The 24,087-nt window shown below is 35.6% G+C and overlaps 1 protein-coding gene across 2 annotated transcripts in view; it reads left to right on the forward strand.

Annotated features, from left to right (window-relative positions):
• The window catches only part of sll (adenosine 3'-phospho 5'-phosphosulfate transporter 1), a 242,696-nt gene that overhangs the window by 154,537 nt on the left and 64,072 nt on the right, over window positions 1–24,087 (forward strand). The gene's annotated exons all lie outside the window — the stretch shown is intronic.

Here is a 24,087-nt window from a genome sequence, read left to right on the forward strand (position 1 = left end):
TGATACTGAGGTTCAAATATAGTGTTACCTGATACGTAATATGGTTCATGGTCGAAGAAACGACGATCGAAGGTAACTGTTGTTTTCGTAGACGAAGTTGGGATGAAACTTGCCTGGAGTTATGGTGAGTACTCTTCGTTGGTAGAGATATGTTAAAATAGATGTTACTGGGTCGTATCTGTACTGGGCAGCTTATTGTAATACTCAATGACCAAAGTGTCCATTTACTTTCCTGTAATAAAAACAACGCGGCAGAATCACATGTTTTTTGAAGTAAATACACATACAATAATTCACACATTAATTGGGTTATAATTTTTTAGCTATGAGACAGATTTAAATAAATCCACTAATATTGGTACTCAAAATGAAAATCGAAAACAGAAATGTCTTCAATTTTGTTTTGATAACGAAAATATCGATATTAAATAAACATAATTTACCCTATATTATTAAGTTTGAGGTCTACTTTTACAATATTTTTTTTTGCCTGAATTGTTCACGCTAGTCCGTGCTGTATAAAAAACGCATGTGCAGCGTCATAACCGCACCGTTTTACGCAAACGATACTACAAGGGGGGACCAAGACACAACAAGGACGAGTGGAGACCTCTATACCCACTAGTTTTCTGATGTCCTCCCTATTTCTTGGCTTAGACGTTCTCATGGGATTCCGGGTTTAACGGCTGAAATGCAGAGGTTTTTAGTCTCAGGATTTTTCCGTAATTGTAAGTCAACGTTGGTGCCTCATATTCGCTTTTCGAATAAGGTCATTAGATGCAGGATTTCCAAGCTTGCCTCCGTAGATTCCAGTTAATGCATGGCAAAGAATATAAGCATAATGAAGAACTGACATCAATATCTTTTTAGAAGGCTATTGTTTGAGCAAATCCTTCAGAACTAAATGAATAAATATTATATTAAAGTCTTATTAGAATCCATTAAGCGAGAAACACCTTCACATTAATAGGGAATTCCTTGTGGGTTTTACTTAGTCGCCATTGGACATACACAGAGTTCCAATTTATATATCTTATCTGATTAAATGGTTTAAAAATTTTACATATTATTTTTGAGATATAATTTCACATCCGCCGTGAAATTCTACATATAAACGTACCAATAGGTTGTTTGGTTATAGTTACCAATAGTCGGCTATTAGTACATATATTACTCGAGTAAGAAACATTATATTTCTCGAGTAAGAAACACATGAATAAGCAAACTTGCGGCACATAATTACACTGGTAGGCCTAAAATAATTATAATCTGCACTAAGATAAAATATTTCATATAATTAGACGCTTCTGTACTGATAATATCTTGTTTTGGATACTATCCATCTTGGTTAGGGCATGGGTCGATTTTTTTCATGGAAAATATGAGGGGAACCTGAGTTAGCATAGGTAAGATATAACGTGACTGACTTGCAAAAAAATATCACATAAATTAGAGCACAAGATATGTCATAGATAAACCAATGAGATTAAAGAACGTTTTTGTCACCGAACTATAGAACAGTGATCTCTCTGTTATTGTATACGTCATAGATATAAAATAATGAAATTAAATTTTTTTTTGCCAAGGAGCTAAAGACATAAATGCCTTTGTTTCTCTTTGAAACTAATGCTTAACACAGCTGTAGGAAGCATACGTCATAGATATAATATAATGAAATTAAAAAGCTTTTTTTTTTGCCTCGGAGCTATAAGAAAGTAAACTCTCTGTTTCTCTTTCAAAGCATTCTGATCCAAAAAACGAAAACTTAGCTCACTGAAGTTTCAATTCAACCTTTAAGTATTGTTTTGACTGGCCCTGATTGGCATAAAAATACTAATTTCTTACACTTGAAGGACTGAGAAATATCCCTTCCTACGGTCGTTTAAAAAAAATTACAAAAAAACAATCATGGGCCTTGAGTTCCTCCCCGGGCTTCCCACAAGACGTGGTCCAACACCATTTGTCGTTCTCAGTCGACCACGAGCTTCCTACCTTTGGTTATTTTCTGTTCCAACCTTTCTATTATCCTTTGAAAGGGCATAGAAATAACACTAACAAAAATAAGACATCCAAAACTCAATCAAATCCTTACTTGGTTAACTCTAAATGCACACTGTTAAATTTATTACGGTGTTAAATTTATTATCTTTGAAATTTGTCTTTATGTTGATTAGGGATATTTCCATCTGTCAGATTTTTTAACCGTTCTACCTGACTGTGTCGTTATTTTCTCCGCGGGGTCTTGTGGTTTTTTCTTTTTCGGGTTTTGTATCGAAATAAGGTAAAATTTTTTTTTTTTTTTTTTAAAAAATTCTTGCCCTTTTAATTTAGTTTGTTTCCCGTGTGCGGCTGCTGAGGTCGGCCTTAATTTCCCTATTTCTTTAGCTACTATTTGGTCTGATTCACCATCAGACTCTTCTGAATTGGTTTCTGACGAATCCGGATTAGAACTTTTAGAGGTGGCACTCTTTGAGGTGTCACCTGCTCGTCCTTCGTAAATTTCTACTCCTCTGGAAGTAGAAGGTTTATTCTCTAAGTCCTCGCCTTGAGTTCTCAACTCGGGGGATTTGAAAGATTCTTGAGAGCTTTGGGAGGAATCAATAGATTTTGCGGGGTTCCACCATTATTTGAAGGCCATGTCTTCAGGGGGATGGGGCATTCTTTGCAATAGGGATTCCCTCCGTGAAGTCCACGTCCAGTCGTGTTTAGGTTTGACCTTGGACACAGTTATATCATGATATAGACCTTGCTGGTCGTTCGTTGGAGTTTTATTCCCGGGCAATGTACTTTGACTCGTTTTTATGGGAAAATTTATTAAATCCATAGCTTCTCGCAGGTGTTTTAGTTAAATCTTTGGGAGGAGTTTTCTTTACAGTAATACCGGGGGTTTCTACAGCTCTGTTTAATTCTTCCTGTAAAGACAGGGGCCTTTCTATTGGTGTTGCAGGGGAAACCATATCGTCTGGAAATCTTTTGGGGGGACATAGGGTCGAGATTCTATCGGGGAAGAATTGGATTTTTGGAGATATTGTATAATCTAAATCTCCCGCGCTCGCCGATGAATAACTTTTTGGACTTTTTGGCGTTTTTATTTCAGGAAAAAATCCTGGTATTAGGGATTTTTTCTTAGGAACAACTAGATTTTACATTGATAAAAATTCTTCAAATTTTTGTTCATCACTTTAATTTTCAAAATAATATTTTTTTAAATTAAAGGGTTTTAGTTCTGCCAATCTCGACCTAGGGGGCTCATTTTCCGAATCTGACGATTCAGTAGAAGAGGGATGGGATACCCATCTCTCTGGAAATTTGGCTGTTTTTATTCGGCTAACATGCGCCTTGTAAGTTCTTCCGCTATCGGGGTTTTCAATTTTAATAGTATCTTCGTTATCGTACTTTTTGACTATTCTGTACGGCCCAGAATATTTGTTGGAAAGTTTTTTTCCTTCCGTTTTTGCCTCGTTCTTTAGGTAAACGAAGTCTCCTATTTTGAAATCTATATTCCCCTTAACTTTGGGTTGGTTTCTAAGCTCTTGGTTTATTTTGAATTTTTCCAGCTCTTGCCTAACTATTTTATAAGTTTTCCTCATCCTATTTATGAATTCTTGTTTATAATCTTCTGAGTCGTTATAATATTGCCCAGATTCAATAATATCATCATACGGGAATCTAAAATCTCGACCAAAAAGTAAATAAAATGGATTGTCTCTGGTTGTTTAGGAATAAGCAGTGTTGATTACGTTGGTTAAATAAGGTAAGAATTTATCCCAGTCGCTCCTATTGTAATTAGTATAAATAATTATAAAGTTAGAAAATAATTTATTCCTGTTTTCTATTTTTACATTGTCTTTTGGATGGTACCGCGCTGTCACCAATTTCTCTATATTAGGAAACTCATTAAATCTTTTTTTACTTTTGCAACAAAATTGCTCCCGTTGTCGCTCAAAATTTTATTAGGAATGCCAAATTGTAAAAATAATTTTGCTAATGCCTTACTTGTGGCATAAGCACCTTGATTTTTAAAGCTTTTGCAAAAGTAACTCCGGAAAAATGATCAACAACCGATAGAATACATGTATGGCCTCTGCTAGAAACAAGTAAGCCTCCACTTGTCCCGTATAGGTCAAATCAGATAATATCGAAGGGGTACTTTGCTACTGGGACCCTTCCCATTGGAGGATTTGGATAAGCTGGGGGATTTTTCTCAAGTTACATGCTTCGCATGTACTTACAAATTCTTTAAGTTTTGTCAGTGCTGATTGTACGTAAAAGTATTGTTTTAACTTATGGAACGTTTTCATAACTCCTAAATGTCCACCTGTGTCCGAATGAAAATATTCAAATGCAGGCCCTATCAAGTTTTGTGGTAATACAGGTATTATCGAGGTTTGGTTTCTATTTGTCTCAGCAGTCACAATCCTACACAGTATTTCTTCATCAAGGTCGTAGTAAAAATTATCTATCTCTTTTCTAAGAGTTTTTAATTTATCCGGTAACGTCTCATCATTCACAAAATAATCAATTAGTGCTACAAACATTTCGTCCTTTTTTTGCTTTCTTTTTATATTTTCTAAAGACAAGGGACAATAGTTAGTCTTATTTTCTTTTACCGAGTCTTTGACTTTGTTTTTGTTACATCCATGTTTGCTTTTAGCATTGATAGCATTAATTTCATTTTCTTCATCTTCCGACGGATCATTTTCTGGATATCTACTCAAAAAGTCGCAAGCTGCGTTTTGTTTTCCCTTTAAATGTTCAAATTCATAATCTAGGTCTTGGATTTTCATAATCCATCTAGCTAGAATGCCCGTGGGGTTTTTAAATGTGCGCAGGTACTGCAAGCTTTTATGGTCTGATCGTAATATAAATTTTCTACCAATTAAATAATGTCTAAATTTGTCCAAGTGGTAGATAATAGATAACAATTCTAAGTTTGTGGCGGAATAACTGCTTTCACCCTTTGATAAAGCTTTACTTGAATAGCATATAACTTTTTCTATTTGTTTAGGTGTTCCCTGTAGAGGGTTAGGGTTTTCTACTGGGATTGTTTGCGAAAGGATAGTGCCTATGCCCTTTGAGCTAGCATCAGTGGTAACGATGAATTTTCCGTTTTCGAAATCAGGGAGTGATAAAATTGGTTCAGAAGTGAGCGCCTTTTTGAGTTGGTCTATGGAAGTTTGAGCTTCCTGGGACCAGGTAACACTGTGGGAGTTTCCTTTGGTTATTTCCGTGAGGGGTTTTGCAATTTGGGCGTAATTTCGTACAAATTTTCTAAAATAGCCAGCAAGTCCTAAAATGCATCTTCATTATTTCATAGTTCTGGGGGGTTTGAGGTTTTCAACATATTTTATTTTATCAGGGGCTGGGGACATCTTTCCTTGGGTTACTACTGCTCCTATAAATTTAATGTTGGATTGAAATAAATTTACTTTCTCAGGCCGGCATTTTAAATTGCCTTGCCTGAACTTCTCGAACACCTTAGCTAAAGTTGCCAAGTGTTACTCAGTGTTTTCCACCACGCATATAATATCATCAACAAAATTAATTATCTTCCTTAATCCTCTCAACAGGTGCAATAGGGGTCTACAAAACGCGCTTGAACTTGTTTTAAGCCCAAATGGTACTCTCAAGTATTCATAAGATCCATATTCGGATGCTCTAAATGCAGTTTTATGGACATCCTTTTCGGCTATTTTCACTTGGTGGTAGCCTTGGATAAGGTCCAAAGAGGTAAAAATTTTGTTTTTGCTTGAAATTGAGTCAAGAATTTCGTCTATTCCTGATAAAGGAAATTTATAGCTAACGACTTGTTTGTTGAGAGCACTTTAATTCACTTCGAGTCTGAGATCTCCATTCTTTTTTGGTATTAAGATCACTGGTGCACTATACGGACTTATACTTGGGCGTATAATCTCGTTCCTTTCTAATTCATGGATTTTATTTTTTAACCACTCTTTGTGCTTATATGGCACACGATATGGCTGTTTTGCTACGGGATTACCAGTCGTTAAAAATTAGATTTCAAAAAATTGGAAAAGCCCCAAGTAATCATAAGATTCAGAAAATGCATACATAAAATTACAAAATAAATAGCATAATTTTTTTTTTTTAGTTACATATACGTAATATGATCCATTTTAAATATTTTAAAAAATTGCAATTTAGTTAAAGGATATTCGTTATTTGAAGTTTTAATACCGTTAACCAGGTTTCTTTTAGAATTTTCCCATGTATTTAAATCATTTTCCGTTAAAACCTCGATTTGGACTAAACAAGTCACCTTTTTAATTGTAATTGTATGGTTTTCATGGTTATTGGTTACCCCAATAAAACCTTCACCTTTGTCATAAGATATAATCTGTTCCTCGCATGACATATTTTTGGGTATTTCAGACGGTGTCGCAAACCATATTTCTGATTTGCTAATTACTGGCTCGATCATTTGTGATATTTGGATTTTTTGCATCGTTTTAGGAGGGACTTTTGTTTTCCTTATCAGAAATCCGTAATATTTCTCTTCATTTTCGTTGTTTATTAGATTCATGCTGGCGCTATGCTGCGCCATTGCGGCATCTTGTGGCGTCACGTTGGGTTTTACTATGTTTTTCCACAATTCCACTATTTTCTTAATTTCATTTGATCTGTACTGTCGCATATCTCCTATTTTTATTTTTGCAAATTCAATACTGTTATTATTTAAATTTACTTCATTTCTGCGATATCTCTCAGGATAATTGAACAAATTTCCAATTATGCCATGTCTTTGCGAGACATGGGGTTCAAAATATTTCGACATTATACCACTAGAAATTTTGTTTACTGTTTATTATCTTCGTAACCTCTGTTACGATTTCTTAAGGTAGAAATTTTTTCCCCCACCTTAGCTGGGTATACCAGCTTCTCATTGGCTATGTCTAATAGTATTCTATTAGACCTTAAAAAATTTGCCCCTATAGTAGCTTCATATGGGAGGTTATCGGATATAATGAAATGTGTCATGAATGTTTTATGGTCTCTTGTTAAGTTTAGACAAATTGACCTTGTTTCATTTGATTCGCGAACTGTAACGATTTTTAAATTGTTAATATTAGTGTTCTGGTTTTGCCTTATCTGCAGGAGCAACAAGTTAAATACGCAAGAGCTTATGATACTGATAGTAGCACCTTTATCAACCAAGTACGTAACGTAAACTTTTTCTACACAAAAATCATCAAATATAGGTAACTTGTTAATAATATCACTACAAGAAGGCACTAGTATTGTTTTGGACCTATTAAATATTCCTGGCACCCTCTGGGTCCAACTTATGTTTCTGAGAGGCCTGAAGCGTTTTCCTGAGAATTTATTTCATTTATCGGTGCCTGTAATAGATATTCAGACGTATTAGGTTCCGTAGGCATATTTAAATGATTTACTCCTGCCTGTCTTCGCCATGTATTATTATGGTAACGTGGATGTCTCGTGTCAGTGCCACTTGCTGGCGCTGTTTTCCAGTGCTGTTTGCTTGTAAAATTTTCATTTCTCATCGGCAAATTTTCATTATTTTTATATTGCATTCTCGCATTATATTGGCCGTGGAGAGTATTTGGGTTTTCAGACCGGTAATTAATTTGCCAGTTGGGGAAAGGGCTATTCAAATTTGGTTGGTACGCATTATAAGGTACTGATTGGCGCCCCTGGCTATAGCCTATTGCACGACCGGTGCTAAAATTTGTTCTTCTGAACAAATGGTTACCGTAATTTTGCGTATTACCGACAGCATTTTTTGGTATGGGATTGGTGACGTAGTGGCACTCTCTTGCTATGTGGCCAACACGATTGCAGTTATAGCACCTTATTATTGTAGGGTTAATGGGCTGAAAACGTACTGTTTTCTGCCTAGCGGGTTCTGGCGTTTTGTTTCTTTGTGCTACTGGGGAGTTATCCCTTGAAAAGAAATTGGGGGATGTCTGATCGCCCTTGAAGATTAGGTTCGCGTTTGAGTCGCCTAGGCTGTTTATTTTTGCATTACTATGATTTGCAACCATTTTATCAACTTCAATTAGTCGCTCTACCTCTTGGACTGCAAGATCCAACGTCTGAATATTCTTGGATATTACTACTCTATATAGTTGTGGGGGTAGCCCTTGCAAAAAGGTATTTAGTATGATTTTTTCATACAGTTGCCCAGAACCACTTCCGTATTTTGCTTCTACAGAAATGCGTATATTATCCAGATATTCCCTTATATTTTGTGAAAAATCAAAGTTCACTACTCCATGTTTTGATTTATTTATTGAACTGGTTTCTATAAATCTCTCTTTCAATACTCTTAACAAGCCATCAACCGTATTTATTGGCAAGTTGGCGTTATTGCCTATGGTATGCTCGACCTGTTTTAGAAAGGTTACGGCCTGGCCTCTAAATCGTAGAAGCAGCATGTCTTTTAATGCTTCAATGTCTGTTTTTGTTAGTTGTACAAACTGGGTCAATTGGATATTAAATTCGTCAATATCTGATTGACTATTGTATTCCGGGATAGATTTTGCAATCTCTATATTTTTTGCGACTAACTTTTGCACTATTAGTAATTCATTTAGATCGTCCATGTTTTTTTTGCGTTTATATCAACTTAAAATTTTACTTAACCTATTTTGGGGTAGGCTATTATCTCCTATGAGATATAAGGGGTTTCCTATCGTAGCCTAGCGGTTATAGGCCTAATCAATTTTCTTATATGTCTGTATCTTTCCAACAATTAAATTTGAATTACAAAGTTTAAATAGCCTAACTAGTTCGCAGTTTCCCTCCAATTTCCGACACGCGCCATTTGTTATGTAAAGGTTTTAGTAGTAATTAAGGATTGTTGAACTATAAGTTTTGACGTCTCAGAGCTTTGTTTCCACGGCACAATTAGATCTTGCTTAAGACATACGAATTCTTATAGGCTAGCAGGGGTTAGAAACTCTTTCTAAGCTGTGGCGATGACAACTTTTGGTGCTTGTAGGAATGAAAAAGCGTGGCCTCTTCTTCTCGGACTATCTGGAGATCAGATTCCTTTGGGAGCATTTACCTTGGAGACTGGCGAACTAATTATCTATTATCGGACTAGACTCAGACATATAAGTGAAATAAACACATATAAAAAGACAATAGACTTATTGAACTTACATGCTTAGTTGTACTGCAACGGGTCACTTCAATGACAATAATGGTGACCGAGATTATTTGCGGTACGAACCGTTTTTAGATCTAACTTAACATTAATTGTTTCAGATCTCACTTGAGATTAAAATTAAAAACGCACATTTACCCCACTCCCAAACGCGGTTCTTTTGTCCTGCGCTGTAAGAACTGCCTGCAATTGGCCCATGTGACCCAAGGTCGCAATTCTTCGTCCAATAATCACTTTAAGATTTTTCTGATGATTCAGGAGTTCACACAGTTTTTTGCCTTTTAAACTTCCTTATAATTTTTTTGCTTTGCATTTTTTTTGCTACAATTATCTTAGCGAAATTCGAACGACTAGCGCCGTTGTCTGACTGAATCTAGAAATGCAATTTCTCTTTTTGCTGATTAAGGACTTTTCATTTTTGCAACTAGATTTAGCTTAATTATAAGAAATCGGAATTATCTTTAACTTTATTTTGGTATTTTAAATACATCGCATCTTACTCATGGTAAGATGCGATGTTTGATCATGGTAAAATGCGATGTCAAAAATAAAAAATAAATTGTAACCTTATCACTCTTTCATTCATTAAATTTAAAAATTAGTTTTTCAACTTAAAGTAAGGAGCAATATTAAAACTTAAAGCAAAAAGAAACTATTCCTTATATTAGATGAGCTACCCCTTCCTCAATACCCCTCTCTTCACGCTAAAATCTTTTAAAGAACTCTTAAAAAAGGTTTTGATTCAATTACAAGGCACTTGTGTTTCAAGAATCGTTCTTAAGAAATCAAACAGTTCGTGGTAACGAACTGTAAGTAAGGAGCGACCCGGCTCAATGGTAACCGAAACTCTAAAAAACGGAATTTTTATACCAATAGATATATCAAAATAATCAAATTTTAATTCTGATTTCAAATATATAAGTTTCATCAAGTTTAATCTTACCTATCAAAAGTTACGTGCCTGAGAAAATTTGGCTGATTTTCTAAAAAAGGGGAAAAGACCCCCTAAAAGTCATAGAACCTTAATGAAAATCACACCATCATATTGACCGTATTAGAGAACCCTACTGTAGAGGTTTCAAGCTCCTATCTACAAAAATGTGGAATTTTCCATTTTTTGCCAGAAGAAAGATCACGGATGCGAGTTTATTTGTTTTTTTTCCCAGGTCCTAGAATATCATGGGAGGGCTCATTGGAACGGAAATTAAAAGTTCTAGTGCCCTTTTTAAGTGACCAAAAAAATGGAGGTTAACTAGGCCACCTCCCACGCTCATTTTTTTCCCAAAGTCACCAGATCAAAATTTTGAGATAGCCATTTTGTTCAGCATGGTCGAAAATATCATTTTAATAAGGAAATAAGGAAATATCACAAGCTTAATAAGAAAAATATAAATTCTCATTTGTGACTGCGTGACCCCATTATAGTTTTCCTGAAACATTTTTTCTATATGATTTGATTGGAACAACAAAAAAAAATCAAATTCTTCATACCCTTCATAGTAATAAACAGGTAAGCAAAGAACGATCCTCGTCAATGACGGAAGTATAAGAGCCAAACTTTTGATAACATTAAATCAAAGAATTAGCTTTTTATGGTGATCCTAAATATGTAAGATAAGATAAGATTTATTGCTGAAAAACGGCTATCACAAGCTCAAAAGGGCCGAATTCGCACTTTAGCGTCAAATAAAGCGAAAAAAGAACAACAAAAACAAACAATCAAACAACAACAGAAAATTATAAATGGGTCTATGTCAAATACATAAAAATGTTAAAAACAAAAACAAAATAAACTCATAAAATTAGAAAGCCCATGTCAAGTCAGCGAAAATGCCAAAAAAAACTAAAACTCATAAAATTAACAATGAGATAAAGTAAAATTTAAACAAAAACATAATTTATTGATGGCTAAAAACATATAAATAAAACCCTCAAATTTGGGAAATGGGCATTAAAATTAATAACTATGAGGTAAGAAGTGAGTGAGCGGGGGGGGAGGCTGCGGAGATTCACTGGTTGAAAATGTCAACTATGTAAGGGATAAAGGTTCATCTACATCTTTCAGTGCAAACTCTTATTTGGGCCAGAAGGGGGATTTTTGTTGACACAGAATGCGAGAGGCGGGGTCGAAGGGGTAAATATTGACCAAGAAAAAGGGGAGTTGTTCGATGGTTATGAAGGGCATTGTTAGCAAAACGCAAAGTAATTTTTGCTATCCTTTCCTTAAGGGTGACAAGATTAGCTCTCCTAAGAAGGGAAATGTAAGGTATTTTACCCTCATTGAAGATAATTCTTAGGCACCTTTTTTGGACTACCTCTATTCTGTTCGGCAATTCAATGAGATGCCAGGATGTCAAACAGGACAGGCGTACTCAAGAGTTTGGCGTGCAAATGAGAGAAAAATCCTCAAACAATGCGATTTAAGGCATTTAAATTTTTTAAGGAGTTTAAGGAGGGAAAATTCGGCATTTGCACGTTTTAAGATGTCACTGTTATGACAATCCCATTTTAAGTCGCATGAGATGGTTACTCCCAGTAATTTCATGGTAGTAACAGACATTTGAGGAGGGATTGGAAAGGAGAAAGAAAGGGGAGTCATAAGCACATTAATAGTAAGAACGGTTGACTTTAAATGGTTGACTTTCATATCATCAGTAAGAGCTTCGGCTGATATTGATTCCAAGATGTCCATTGGATTGCTTTTTGAATTTTTTAAACATGTCTCTAAGACAGTTAGATCATCAACAAATTTCTATCTATCCGGAAAATAAACACCGAGGTTGTTTATCATTGTAAGAAATAAAATTGGACCTAAGAGGGTTCCTTGGGGCACACCATTATAAATTGGGAGGGGATCAGAATATAGATTCAGGTATTTCGTGACTTGCGTTCTGTTAGACAGGAAGGACGCAATTATTCTAATTAAATAAGGGTCAACTTGAAAGTCATTAGATAGCTTTTCTAATAGTATATTGTGGTTGATGAAATCCAAAGCTTTTTGCAAGTCAACAGCGATAACATTGATCCAGGTATTCGGTTTTTCAAGAGTGTTACATATTGTGTCAATATGGAGAACAATATAGTGGATAGTAGATATAGAGCGTAAGTTTCTGGATTGTCTTTGGTCATCATTTGTAATTATCTTTACTTTCAACCATTCAGCTTAAATACTTTCATATAACTTGGAAAAAACTGGAATAAGTAATGGAATGGACATCATCAAAATCTTGATTGTTATCTTTCTTTTTTACGGGAGTAATAAAACCTAATTTCCAACAATTTGGAAATTTACTACTAGAGGTAATTTCTTTAAAAAGTAAGGAAAAAGGCTCTGAGAGATTGTCGGTAAAGGGTTTAATTAGTACAATCGGGATGTCTAGTGGACATGTACTACACTTTTTAATGTTCATAATTTTTGCCTCCGCATCCGAGGGCGAAATAACGGGAAAATTGAGAGAGCACAAATCATAAGGAGTGTCAAAAGAAAGGGGACGGAGATTCATAACTATGGAAGAAAGAAACCTGTTCAGATCATTGGCTGTAACTGAAGGGTCTTCTTGAAAATGGAAATATATATTATTAAGAGTTTTCCCACAAATTTTCTTTATTCTATTATACCATTGTTTTGGCTTTGTAGAAAATTAATTAAAAAAAACTTTCCGAAAAATAAGTTTTTCAAAGAAAAATAAAGGTCATTTTAAACTTAAGCTCAGAGATACAAATACCTGTTAAAATTCAAACTGAAAACGACCAGAAATTACTATTAAAGGATAAATGAAACCCAAAACGAACAGAAATTAAATAAACCTTCCTAGCAAAAAACATACAACAAATAATAATATAAATGAATAAATAGATCTTAAAGCGAGTAATGCTTAGATTGAATATGAAAATCAAGCTTAAAATGAAAACAAATATTTTGCTATTAAAGTATAAATGAAACTTAAAACGAACAGAAATTAAATAAACAATCAATTCGAACAAACATACAATATATGTTATTGTAAATGAATAAATAAATCTTAAAACGAGTGAAACTTAAATTGAATATGCAAATAAAGTTTGAATCAAATAAAAATAACTACAAACAAGAGTTTGGGTATCGTCTCACTGCAGAAGCCAAAAACCTACTACGTCATTGGTGCTTTACTGAAAACAATTCTCTGAAATATTTTCACTTTTGTAACTTTAAGAAATCAATAATCCATTAAGATTTTACGAAATAAATATCAGCATATGTATATTAAATTGACAATGTACATTTTTTTTTCAGTAAACTCATTTGAATTTTTTTTCAGTAAAGTGCAAATTATATTCTGGCTTTTAGAAAGCATAGGGGTTTTGAACCCTACTCACATTAATTTATGCTCATTTTGAGTTTGACTCTAATATTTATTTTAATTTTTGTTCGTTTTGGGTTTCATTTATTTATTGATACTGATTTGGGGTAGTTGTATGCTTGGTAGATTATATGATAGTCCGGACGCCAGGTGTTGAAAATGTGAACCATAACACGACGGAATGGGGATGCCACGAGAATTAGCCTACCCTCCAACCCCTAAATTGACCACGCGGATTCAAAAATACTAATGGCACTTGGTTGCGAGTGGTGGAACACTCCAAAACTTGACATTTTATTATTTGGTGTTTCATGCAAGAAAATGCATGTTCCACAAAGTTCCACATGTTCCATAAAGTTTGAGGTGCAGTTTTCCGCTCAAATAGAAATGCCTAGAAGCCATAGAATGTTTTCATAACAAACAGACACGATTAGTTACAAAAAATGGCAGAGTTAAAAAAAAATGACAAAACTATACGAGTCTTGAACAGTCTTGGAAATTACAAACAAAATCAAACTGAATATTAGATATACAATGATATGAATTGTTGACAGATCCATCAGTCCAAGATCATTTTTTTACTTCAATTTGTACCTTCATTTTCAGTGCTGTAAGGACCGGAAAATAATAGTTTTTTAATATGTGAGTAGTTCATTTTCAGTACAGCAACAATGAGGCAGAACACTGCAAGTTTCTGTAGTTAAAAAAGAAAGTAGTATTCTAATTTTTCTTGTAGTGAAACTGTATTTGTCTTAACCAATCTTGAAAAGAACTAATAAATTCAACTGAATATTTGATGCATAATGATATTAATTGCTAAAAGCTCATCAGTTCAATTTTACTGTAATTTTAATATTTATTTTCAATGTTAAGTACAAAGGAAAACATTTGTGATATAATTCGTTTTCAGTAAAGCGCCAATGACGCAGTAGGTTTTACGCTTCTGGAGTGAGACGATACCCAAACTCTGGTTTGTAGTTATTTTTATTTGATTCAAACTTGATGTGCATATTCAATTTAAGTTTCACTCGTTTTAAGATTTATTTATTCATTTACATTAATATATATTGTATGTTTGTTTACATTGATTGTTTATTTAATTTCTGTTGGTTTTAAGTTTAATTTATACTTTAATAGCAAAATAATTTTAAGCTTGATTTTCATATTCAATCTAAACATTACTCGCTTTAAGATCTATTTATTCATTTATATTATTACTTGTTGTATGTTTTTTGCTAGGATTGTTTATTTAATTTCTGTTCGTTTTGGGTTTCATTTATTCTTTAATAGTAATTTCTGGTCCTTTTGAGTATGAATTTTAACAGGTATTTGTATCTCCTGAGCTTAAGTTTAGTATGGCCTTTACTTTTCTTTGAAAAACTTATTTTTCGGAAAGTTTTTTTTAATTTATGTTTTTTAGTTTTTTATTGCAAAAAGTTTCAAGTTTTTTTTTTGCATGGGGGGGTGCTTACTGTCCGATTATTCTTGACTTTAAAAAACGAATCTAGAACTTTCAATTTAAATCGAATGAGTCTTTGTTCAAAGTCTATACGATTACCTCTTTGATAAAAACCTTATATATGAACAATACACAGCTTGCGTAACATGTGTACAGCGATTGACAATAATGAATGGATTGAAAAAATAGCTCCAATAGGGGGGTTTAGACCATTTCACTTGCTGACACAAAGGGATCACGACTGTTTGGAATTGACCTTAATAGGGATTTGTGTGCCAAAGTAATTTTGTTTCTATCACGGAGTATGTATTTTAACCTTATAATTGGATAATTATAATAGATTTCCTATGTGTTCTTCCCATACAAAACCCCTTCTCTTAAGTTATAAACCCCCCTTAATAAGTTATGCCCCAGGGCATAATTTAAAACGCCTACCCCTGGGCCCTGGTTGGCTGTGTCGACACCGGAGTTTTTTTGTTATCAGAACTTTGAACCATTTTAACAAAATGTCTATCTCAAAATTTTTATCTGATGTATTTAGGGCGTCGAGGAGGGAGAGGGGCTAGTTGCCCTTCAATATCTTTTGACTCTTAAAATGTGAACAAGAACTTTCAATTTTCAATCAAATAAGCCCTGTCTAAAGTTTATACGAGCATACCTTCCATAAGAAATAATATGAAGGATTCGGAGAATCCTTAAATTACAACCCTTGCCCTGAGGGCTTTGGGGGAGTTGTAATCCTCAAAGACCTAATTTCCTGAACCTAAAACTACGTTTAATAAAATGGCTGTCTTAAAATTTTGATTGGATGTGTTTGGGGAAAAGGTGGGCGTCAGAAGGGGGTTAGTTGCCCTCAAATCACTTTCAACTATTGCAAAGGGCACTAGCCCTCGGATTTTCCAATCGATTGAGGCTGTTTTGAAGTTTCTACGACAACGCTTTCTATAAACATCTTCTCTGCCCCAAGGGCATAACTTAAAACCCCTGCCCTGAGGGTTGTGGGGGAGTGTCCTCCTCAAAAACATATTTTCTATCTGGAAATCAACCACGCTGAATAAAATGGCTATCTAAAAATTTTGATTGGATGTGCTGGAGGGAATGATGGGCGTGGGGAGGGGGGGGGGCTAGTTGCCCTCCAATCACTTTCGAAAATTAAAAAGGGCACTAGCCCTTTTAATTTCCTATTGAATGTGCCTGTTTTGAAGTTTTTACGACGACGTCTTCTATATAAACCTTATATGCCCCCAGGGCATAACTTAAAACTCTTGCCCTGAGGGTTGTAGGGGAGTGTCCTCCTCAAAAACATATTTTCTATCTGGAAATCAGCTACACTGAACAAAATGGCTATCTCAAAATTTTGATTGGATGTGTTTTGGGAAATGGTGGCGTGGGGGGGGGGGGGGCTAGCGGGCCACCAATCACATTAGACTATTAAAAAGGTGACAAGCCCTTTAATTTCCAATCGAATGAGCCTGTTTTGAAGTTTCTGCGACAACGCCTTCTATAAAAACCTTATATGCCCCCAGGGCATAACTTAAAACCCTTTCCCTGAGGGTTGTGGGGGAGTGTCCTCCTCAAAAATATATTTTCAATCTGGAAATCAACTACCCTGAACAAAAATGGCTATCTCAAAATTTTGATTGGATGTGTTTGGGGGAATGATGGGCGTAGGGGGGAAGGGGAAGTATTTGCCCTCCAATCACTTTTGACTATTAAAAAGGGCACTATTCCTTTGAATTTCCAATTGAATGAGCCTTTTTTGAAGTTTCTATGACAACACCTTCTATAAAAACCTTATATGCCCCCAGGGCATAACTTAAAACCCTTGCCCTGAGGGTTATGGGGGATTGTCCTCCTCAAAAATATGTTTTCTATCTGAAAATCAACTACGCTGAACAAAATGGCTATCTCAAAATTTTGATTGGATGTGTTTGGGGAAATGATGGGCGTGGGGGGGGGGGGGGCTAGTTGCACTCCAATCACTTTTGACTATTAAAAAGGACACTAGCCCTTTAATTTCCAATCGAATGAGCCTGTTTTGAAGTTTCTACAACAACGCCTTCTATAAAAACTTTACATGCCCCCAGGACATAACTTAAAACCCTTGCCCTGAGGTTTGTCGGGGAGTATCCTCCTCAAAAATATATTTTCTATCTGGATATCAACTACGCTGAACACAAAGGCTATCTGAAAATTTAGATTGGATGTGTTTGGGGAAATGATGGGCGTGGGGGGGAGGAAGGGGGCTAGTTACACTCCAATCACTTTTGATTATTAAAAAGGGCACTAGCCCTTTAATTTCCAATCGAATGAGCGTCTTTTGAAGTTTCTAGGACAACGCTTTCTATAAAAACCTTATATGCCCCCAGGGCATAACTTAAAACCCTTGCCCGGAGGGTTGTGGGGGAGTATCCTCCTCAAAAATATATTTTCTATCTGGAAATAAACTACGCTGAACAAAATGGCTATCTATAAATTTTGATTGGATGTTTTTGGGGAAATGATGGGCGTGGGGGGAGGGTTGCCCTCCAATCATTTTCGACTATTAAAAAGGGCACTAGAACTCTCGATTTCCAATTGAATGAGCCCCCTTTGAAGCTTCTACGACGACCCCTTCCATATGAAGTGCCTCTGATAAATCCTGGACTTTGCATTTGTAACAAGAAGAAGCAGATTTACGTATTTCTTTTTTTTATATGTTTACGCAGTGAGTTCGCTTCGGATGTTTTACCACTCTTTAGTAGATTCAATTTAATTCTAATTAGTTTTTTCAATTGACTAGTAATGTATGGTTAATCATTAGAACATGTTTTTACTTTTTTCACAGGGAAGGAACTTTAAAATTAATGTCATTTTTTCCTTTGAGAGCCAGCCAGTTTTCATTGGTAATCCAAAATCCAAATGTGTAAAGGCCATCATTGGAAATTGGGCGATAAGAGAACTCAGTAACAGAAAAAGTATGATTAAAGCTATTGAGAGGCTTCTTTAATAAACAAAAATGTTAACTTCCTCCTAATGGGGGCAAGGGGACAGGATGGACATAGAAAGCCTGTATATTGGTGCAAATCAAATCAAGGGTAGAATTTCCTTGTGTTTCTGGTATTTTTACTATTTGTTTTAAGTTTAGGGAACTACAAAGGGAATTTAACTTTGGATCATTAGCATCACCTACTAAAAAAATACCGGCGTTCGGGAATTTACATAGGACAAAGTCGGCACTACTATGCAGTTGTTGGTAGAATCGCTTTCTTTGTGCAGCGTTTTGATTTGGGAAATAATAGAAGCAGCAAAACACAATCAAATTAAAGGGACGTGGTAAAACTTTGGGTCTTACACTTACCCAAATGATTTCATCGTAATCTGAATGGTTGGGAGCATGAATTAATTTAAGAAAGAGATAATTATTTACAAATAATAGTATTCCACCTCCCTTTTTAGCTAGGGGGTGATCATGAGGACGAAGTTTTATGAATTGGGAGTAGTTATTGATTTTAAATAAATCAGGGTTCTGTGCTTGGACCTCAGTTACGGCAATTACATCAATTTTGTGTATTTGACAGAGGGCCTCTAGCTCCATCAATTTGTCGAAATTCAGGCTTTCGGCGTTCGTAACAAGCAACTTTGGGAAAGTAAAACGGTTACTAAAGAGGGCAATTTTTTTGTTTGTTAATTGTGGGAGACAGTGGGGGAACGTGGATCTGGGAAAGGAGAGGCATCTTTTTCGGGAAGAAGGCTGGGATTCGTTTGAGAAGCAGGATTAAAAGGCAGGCCTGGACCGGGCTTGAGAGAAAAGGAGGACAGCGGGCAAATTATGGGGATATTATTAAGTTGGGATTTGGGGAGTAGAAGAGTAGATTAGAATATTTTTATTTATAACACATACATGAATAAATGTCATAAAACAGCGCACATGCCTGGTGGCATACTTAAGTTAGGACTAAAACACAGGTTTACACTAAATTGACGTAATTCGATGCTTCCATAACCCGAAGTACCTGGGAACGAATGGATGGAAGTAGGGTCTTCTTTGTGATGATAGAATACGGTGGGGGTCTTAAATTAATTCCCCGAAAAGAGCTGGTGGTGGTGCTTCAGTGGACACTGGTGTGTTACTTGACAGGCTCGGTGTCTCTTGTTTTTTTACAGAGTTTTCTTGGCACTGTTGGAGGGGAGATAATTTATTTTCGTTGAGCTGAACTTCTTTCGGGATCCCACTGACCTTTGATGTAATGGTGGGAAGGTTTGTTGTAAAACGTTTTTTGACAGGTCCAATCTGATGAGAGAAGGAATTGGAGGGGGTGCTGACTGTGGGTTTAAATTTTTTTGGCACTATTTAAGAGCTGTTTAAAAGATTTGTATCCATATTTCAAGTGGATTTGACTGCATTCGCCTAAGCAAAGCCCACTTCTAAAACTGTCACACACCCTGGAATGCAAGTGTTTGCAGCCAGGGACACTACATTCATTCTTTCTTCAAATAATAATTCTTGCACAAATGAAGGTATTTACACGACTCTTCTTTCTTGCAAACACCTCTCCAGGCATATTTGCATATACCTTTATTAGCATTAACTTGCTTCCTGGATAGTTCATCACTAGTATTGAACTCACACCTGGGTTTACATGTATAATTAAGGTCAATTTCAGAATGAACTTGACCTTGAACACTTGTGCCTGGGAGGGGATTTGTTTATTAGTAAATAGTGCTATTATTAGTACACAAGGAAGTTTTTATAATTATAGAAAACAACTTAATGGGGGCATTTTCGGAAAAAAATATGCCGTCAACTTTTGCTTGCATTTCAAGAGTACCCATGAGCATATATATGAAGCCACCATAATGACAAATGTATTGGATTTCAGAAATTATCAGAAATGTGAACGGACTACTGGGAATTTCTTTATTTTCCCCTGAACAAAAACGTTTTTTGTGTTTTATTATAATTTTTTCCAGGTGTGATTATATTTATCTAGTTGTCATTTTGAAAAAGATTAAATTTTTACAGGTATGAAGCATAAAGGTTTCAAATATATTAGGTTTTGGTATTCAAAATTAAATTAAAAATATTAAATAAAAAAATTTATTTGATTTTCTTCATTTTAGTTTTAATGTTTTACTTTGAACAAACTATTTTGATAAAGACCTTAAGGTCAACTCTATTCCCACTTGAGGAGTGGCGCCATTTGCACGGGATTCTGACTAATGGACAATTTTCCTGGGCTTGGTATGTTTTGATGGGCATCTTTGGGCTGAAAAACCTCTTCCTAGCTAATTTATCTATTATGGGTTGCCTCCTCGTAGTTGCATAATATTTGTAGGCTTGAATATATAATGAGACGGAGGTCATAGATTAGACAATGTCAGTGCAGGACTTTGACTCTTGTTGATAGAAGAGGATCGCCAAGTGCTAAATACCATGTTGTGACCAAGATGGGCCAAGGATTGCAAAAAGCCTCCATTCAACTGGATATCCCAAGGATTTCTTTCTGTCCGGTTCTAAGCCGGCTTAAGAATGTCGTGTAGACTTGAGAAGATATGTGATCCCCGTCCTGCACTGGTACCCAGGATCATTGCTTTTCCTTAGGCGAAAATAATTTCAATAATTTAAAGAACATGAAAATTAGAACTTGGAATGTTACAACGTTGAAAAATGACTATCGTATCGACATTCTGACAGACGAATTCAGACAATTCGAACTGGATTTATTAGGAGTTTCAAAAACTCATATCCCAGGGGTAGGAAGCGTGGGATTAGGTGATATAGATTTTGTTTACTCAGGCAGGAAGGATGGGGTACATAGACAGGGAGTAGGACTCATGATGAATAAGGAAGCTGCTAAGTCTTGTTTAGGCTGGGAAGGTATTAATAATAGAATACTGATTGCTCATTTTATGACTAGAAAGTTCAGGGTATCAGTTATAGTAGCATACGCCCCTGTAGAACCGACTGACGGAGATACTAGTGACTCAGATGAATTTTACTTACAGTTATAGGAGCAAATAGCCAAGGTCCCAGGTAGAAATATGATGTTATTAATGGGAGATTTTAGCACACAGGTTGGTAGAAATAGAGATAGATGGTATCCCAGCCTGGATATATTTGGTGTAGGAAAAGAAAACAGTAATGGATACAGACTGTTGCAAATTTGTAGGCATAACAATCTAGTTCTAACCAATACAGTGTTTGGTCATAAAATGGCTGATAAGATAACATGGTATTCACTTGATGATAAGACAGCAAACCTTATTGATTATGTTATAGTAAACCGAAGACCGGCAGGATCAATACAGGATACTAGGGTATATAGGAGTGCTGTTATTGATGTTAAAAGTAAACATCACCATCTAGTAGTGTCAAGGGTTAATTTAAAGCTGAAATATCGGAAGGGTAACTACCTCCCGGGAAGTTATGATGTTGGTAGACTCCAGAATGAGAATTTGAGAAAAACTTTCCAGGAACAGTTGAATACCAAACTTGAGAGTTTAAAATTTGATAATGTGGAGGATGGTTGGAATAATTTTAGAAAAATAATTTGTGAAGTTGCTGTAAGTGTATTAGGGAAGAAAGCTAGAACTGCAGCTAAGAATATTAGTGAAAAAGCTTTATGTTTAATAGAAAGGAGAAAGGACTTGTACAAGAATTATCTGAGTGATAGATCATATGAAAACAAAAGAAATGTAAAGAAAGTGGAGAAAATATTAAAATATGAACTAAGGAGGTGTGGAGTGGAGGCCATGGATAAAATTGCTGAGGATCTGGAAGATGCAGCTAGACGGCATAATAGTGAAATATTGTACTGGCACGTTAACAAATTGAGAGGGAGTAGTCAAACCAGACTTGTCCCAGTTAAAGATAGGAATGGGGTCGCAATTAGCGACAAGGAAAAAACTAATGCGAGGTGGGCCGAAAATTTTGAGAACTTGCTTAACCAAGATAGAGTTGCAGGAAAAAATATAGAGGAAAATGAAAAAGTTTGTGATACCTTGGATGTGAAGGAAGATTTGTTTTGTGAAGATGAATTAGCAACAGTACTAAAAGGATTAAAAAATGATAAGGCTCCAGGTGCTAATAGGGTGGTAAATGAGTTTCTTAAATTTGGTGGCTCTGAGGTTAGAAATAAGTTACTGAAGATTATGAATATGATTTTTGAAAAAGGGGAAGTACCTAACGATTTTAGGAAAACCTTAATTAAGCCACTTTATAAGAAAGGTCATAAAAGTGAGTGTGGTAATTATCGAGGCATTAGTCTGGTCTCTGTAGGTAGCAAATTACTTAGTAATATGATAGTTTTTAGACTGAGAGATGCCGTAGACAAAGTTTTAAGAGAAGAGCAGTGCGGTTTTAGAAAAGGTAGAGGATGTGTCGACCAAATTTTCACTTTTAGGCTAATAATTGAGAAGTGCCTGAGTTGTCAAACACCTTTGGTCTTCAGTTTTATAGATTATGAGCAAGCGTTCGATTCTTTTGATAGAAGAGCTTTAGTAAAGGTTTTATCCCTGTATGGTATACCAAACAAATACATTAAAGCGATTAGTGCTATGTACGAAAATAACACTACTGCGGTTAAGGTAGGAAATGAGGTTAGCAGCTGGTTTTGTATTAAATCAGGAGTTAAGCAGGGTTGTGTTCTATCCCCCTTTATATGGATTATTTTGATGGACTTTGTTTTAAAGAGTGCAGGAAAGGCAATGGGAGACCACGGAATCAAATGGGGAGGAAAAAGTTTCCTGGACTTGGATTATGCTGATTATTTAAGCATCCTAGATGAAAGTGTGAGCAAAATGTTAGAAGTTTTAGGTTTTGCGAGTTCAGGGTGCTAGAATAGGTTTGAAAATTAATGTTAGGAAGACTAAGTCACTAAGGCTAGGAATAAGTGAAGATGAAAAGATTAAGTTAAGTAACGAAACGATTGACCATGTGGACAGCTTCACATATCTTGGTAGTATTATTAGCAGAGATGGCGGGAGTAGGGAGAACGTTAAAAATCGAAGGTCCAAGGCCTAGGGTATTTTTTCCAAGTTAAAAAAAAAGTTTACAAGAACGGAAAGATATTTCTACTGACCCAAGTTTTAAAATTAGAAACAACAGTGATAGCAGCGGTCAAATAAGGCTCCGAAAAGCGGATGAAGATTTGCTAGATGTTTTCGAGAGAAATTGCTTAAGGATTGTTCTGGTTACCCGGCTGACTGACCGTATTTCAAACAATAGGCTATACGAAAGATTTGGTTCAGTACCGCTCTCTAGGGCTATAATGAAAGAAAGGTTGAAGAGGTTAGGGCACGTTGTGCGGATGAAGGATAACAGATTGCAGAAGATTGTTCTTTTCGGCCATCCATCTAGGGCTAAACGGAAAGCAGGTCGTCCCCATCTTGGGTGGGAGGACGTCATAAAGAAAGATTTAAAGGAAATGGGAACTTCGTGGGCGGGTGTAAAAAGGGAGGCTTTGAATAAATTGGTGGGGGAGGAGGAGCGTGCGTAGCTGTGTTGGCCTCAGGCGGCTTGGTGCTGCGGTGAGTTGTTAGCAATAGTAGTAGTAGTATTTTGATAATGCGTTACTTTTTATAAATACTGAGTAGTCGAAAGGGATTAAATATTTAGGTGTTTGATAGCCAAGTTCAACACTTTCGATATTGTTAAAAAATATCCGCCCAACAGAATTTGGCATTGTTCAACAGAACTAAGGAGCTTTTCCATTAAAATGTAGTTTGAGAGTTTGCCTATAAAATATACTTTTTTATGCATCTTGTAGGAAGATGCATACAAAAGTACTTTTTTACATATCTCATTTTGTAGGAAGATGAACCTTAAGCTCCTTTCCCTGTTTAGTCTTTTACTGTTTAGTCTTCTCCTTTTACTTAGTAGTCTTTTACTGTTAAATGTTTTTATGACTTTTGTGCTTTCGAACTAGTTCATTCTGTATTGATGTACTAAATGAATTTTTTTCGTTTTCAATATATTCGATGTTAACTGACCACTTTGAAAGAGGTTTTCAAGTCGTAAAAAAACTGCTTCCTGAAATTTCAAGATGGACATATTATAGACAAAATATGGGCATAATTTGGCTGACACGGACACGTGTTTGGATGCTCAAGGGAAATATTCATTGACCAAAAAGTTGGCAACTCTGAACATT

This window comes from Artemia sp. Qi Xiang Cuo, chromosome 12 (assembly GCF_049724085.1).
Source record: "Artemia sp. Qi Xiang Cuo chromosome 12, ASM4972408v1, whole genome shotgun sequence".
In the NCBI taxonomy this organism is placed as follows: domain Eukaryota; kingdom Metazoa; phylum Arthropoda; class Branchiopoda; order Anostraca; family Artemiidae; genus Artemia; species Artemia sp. Qi Xiang Cuo.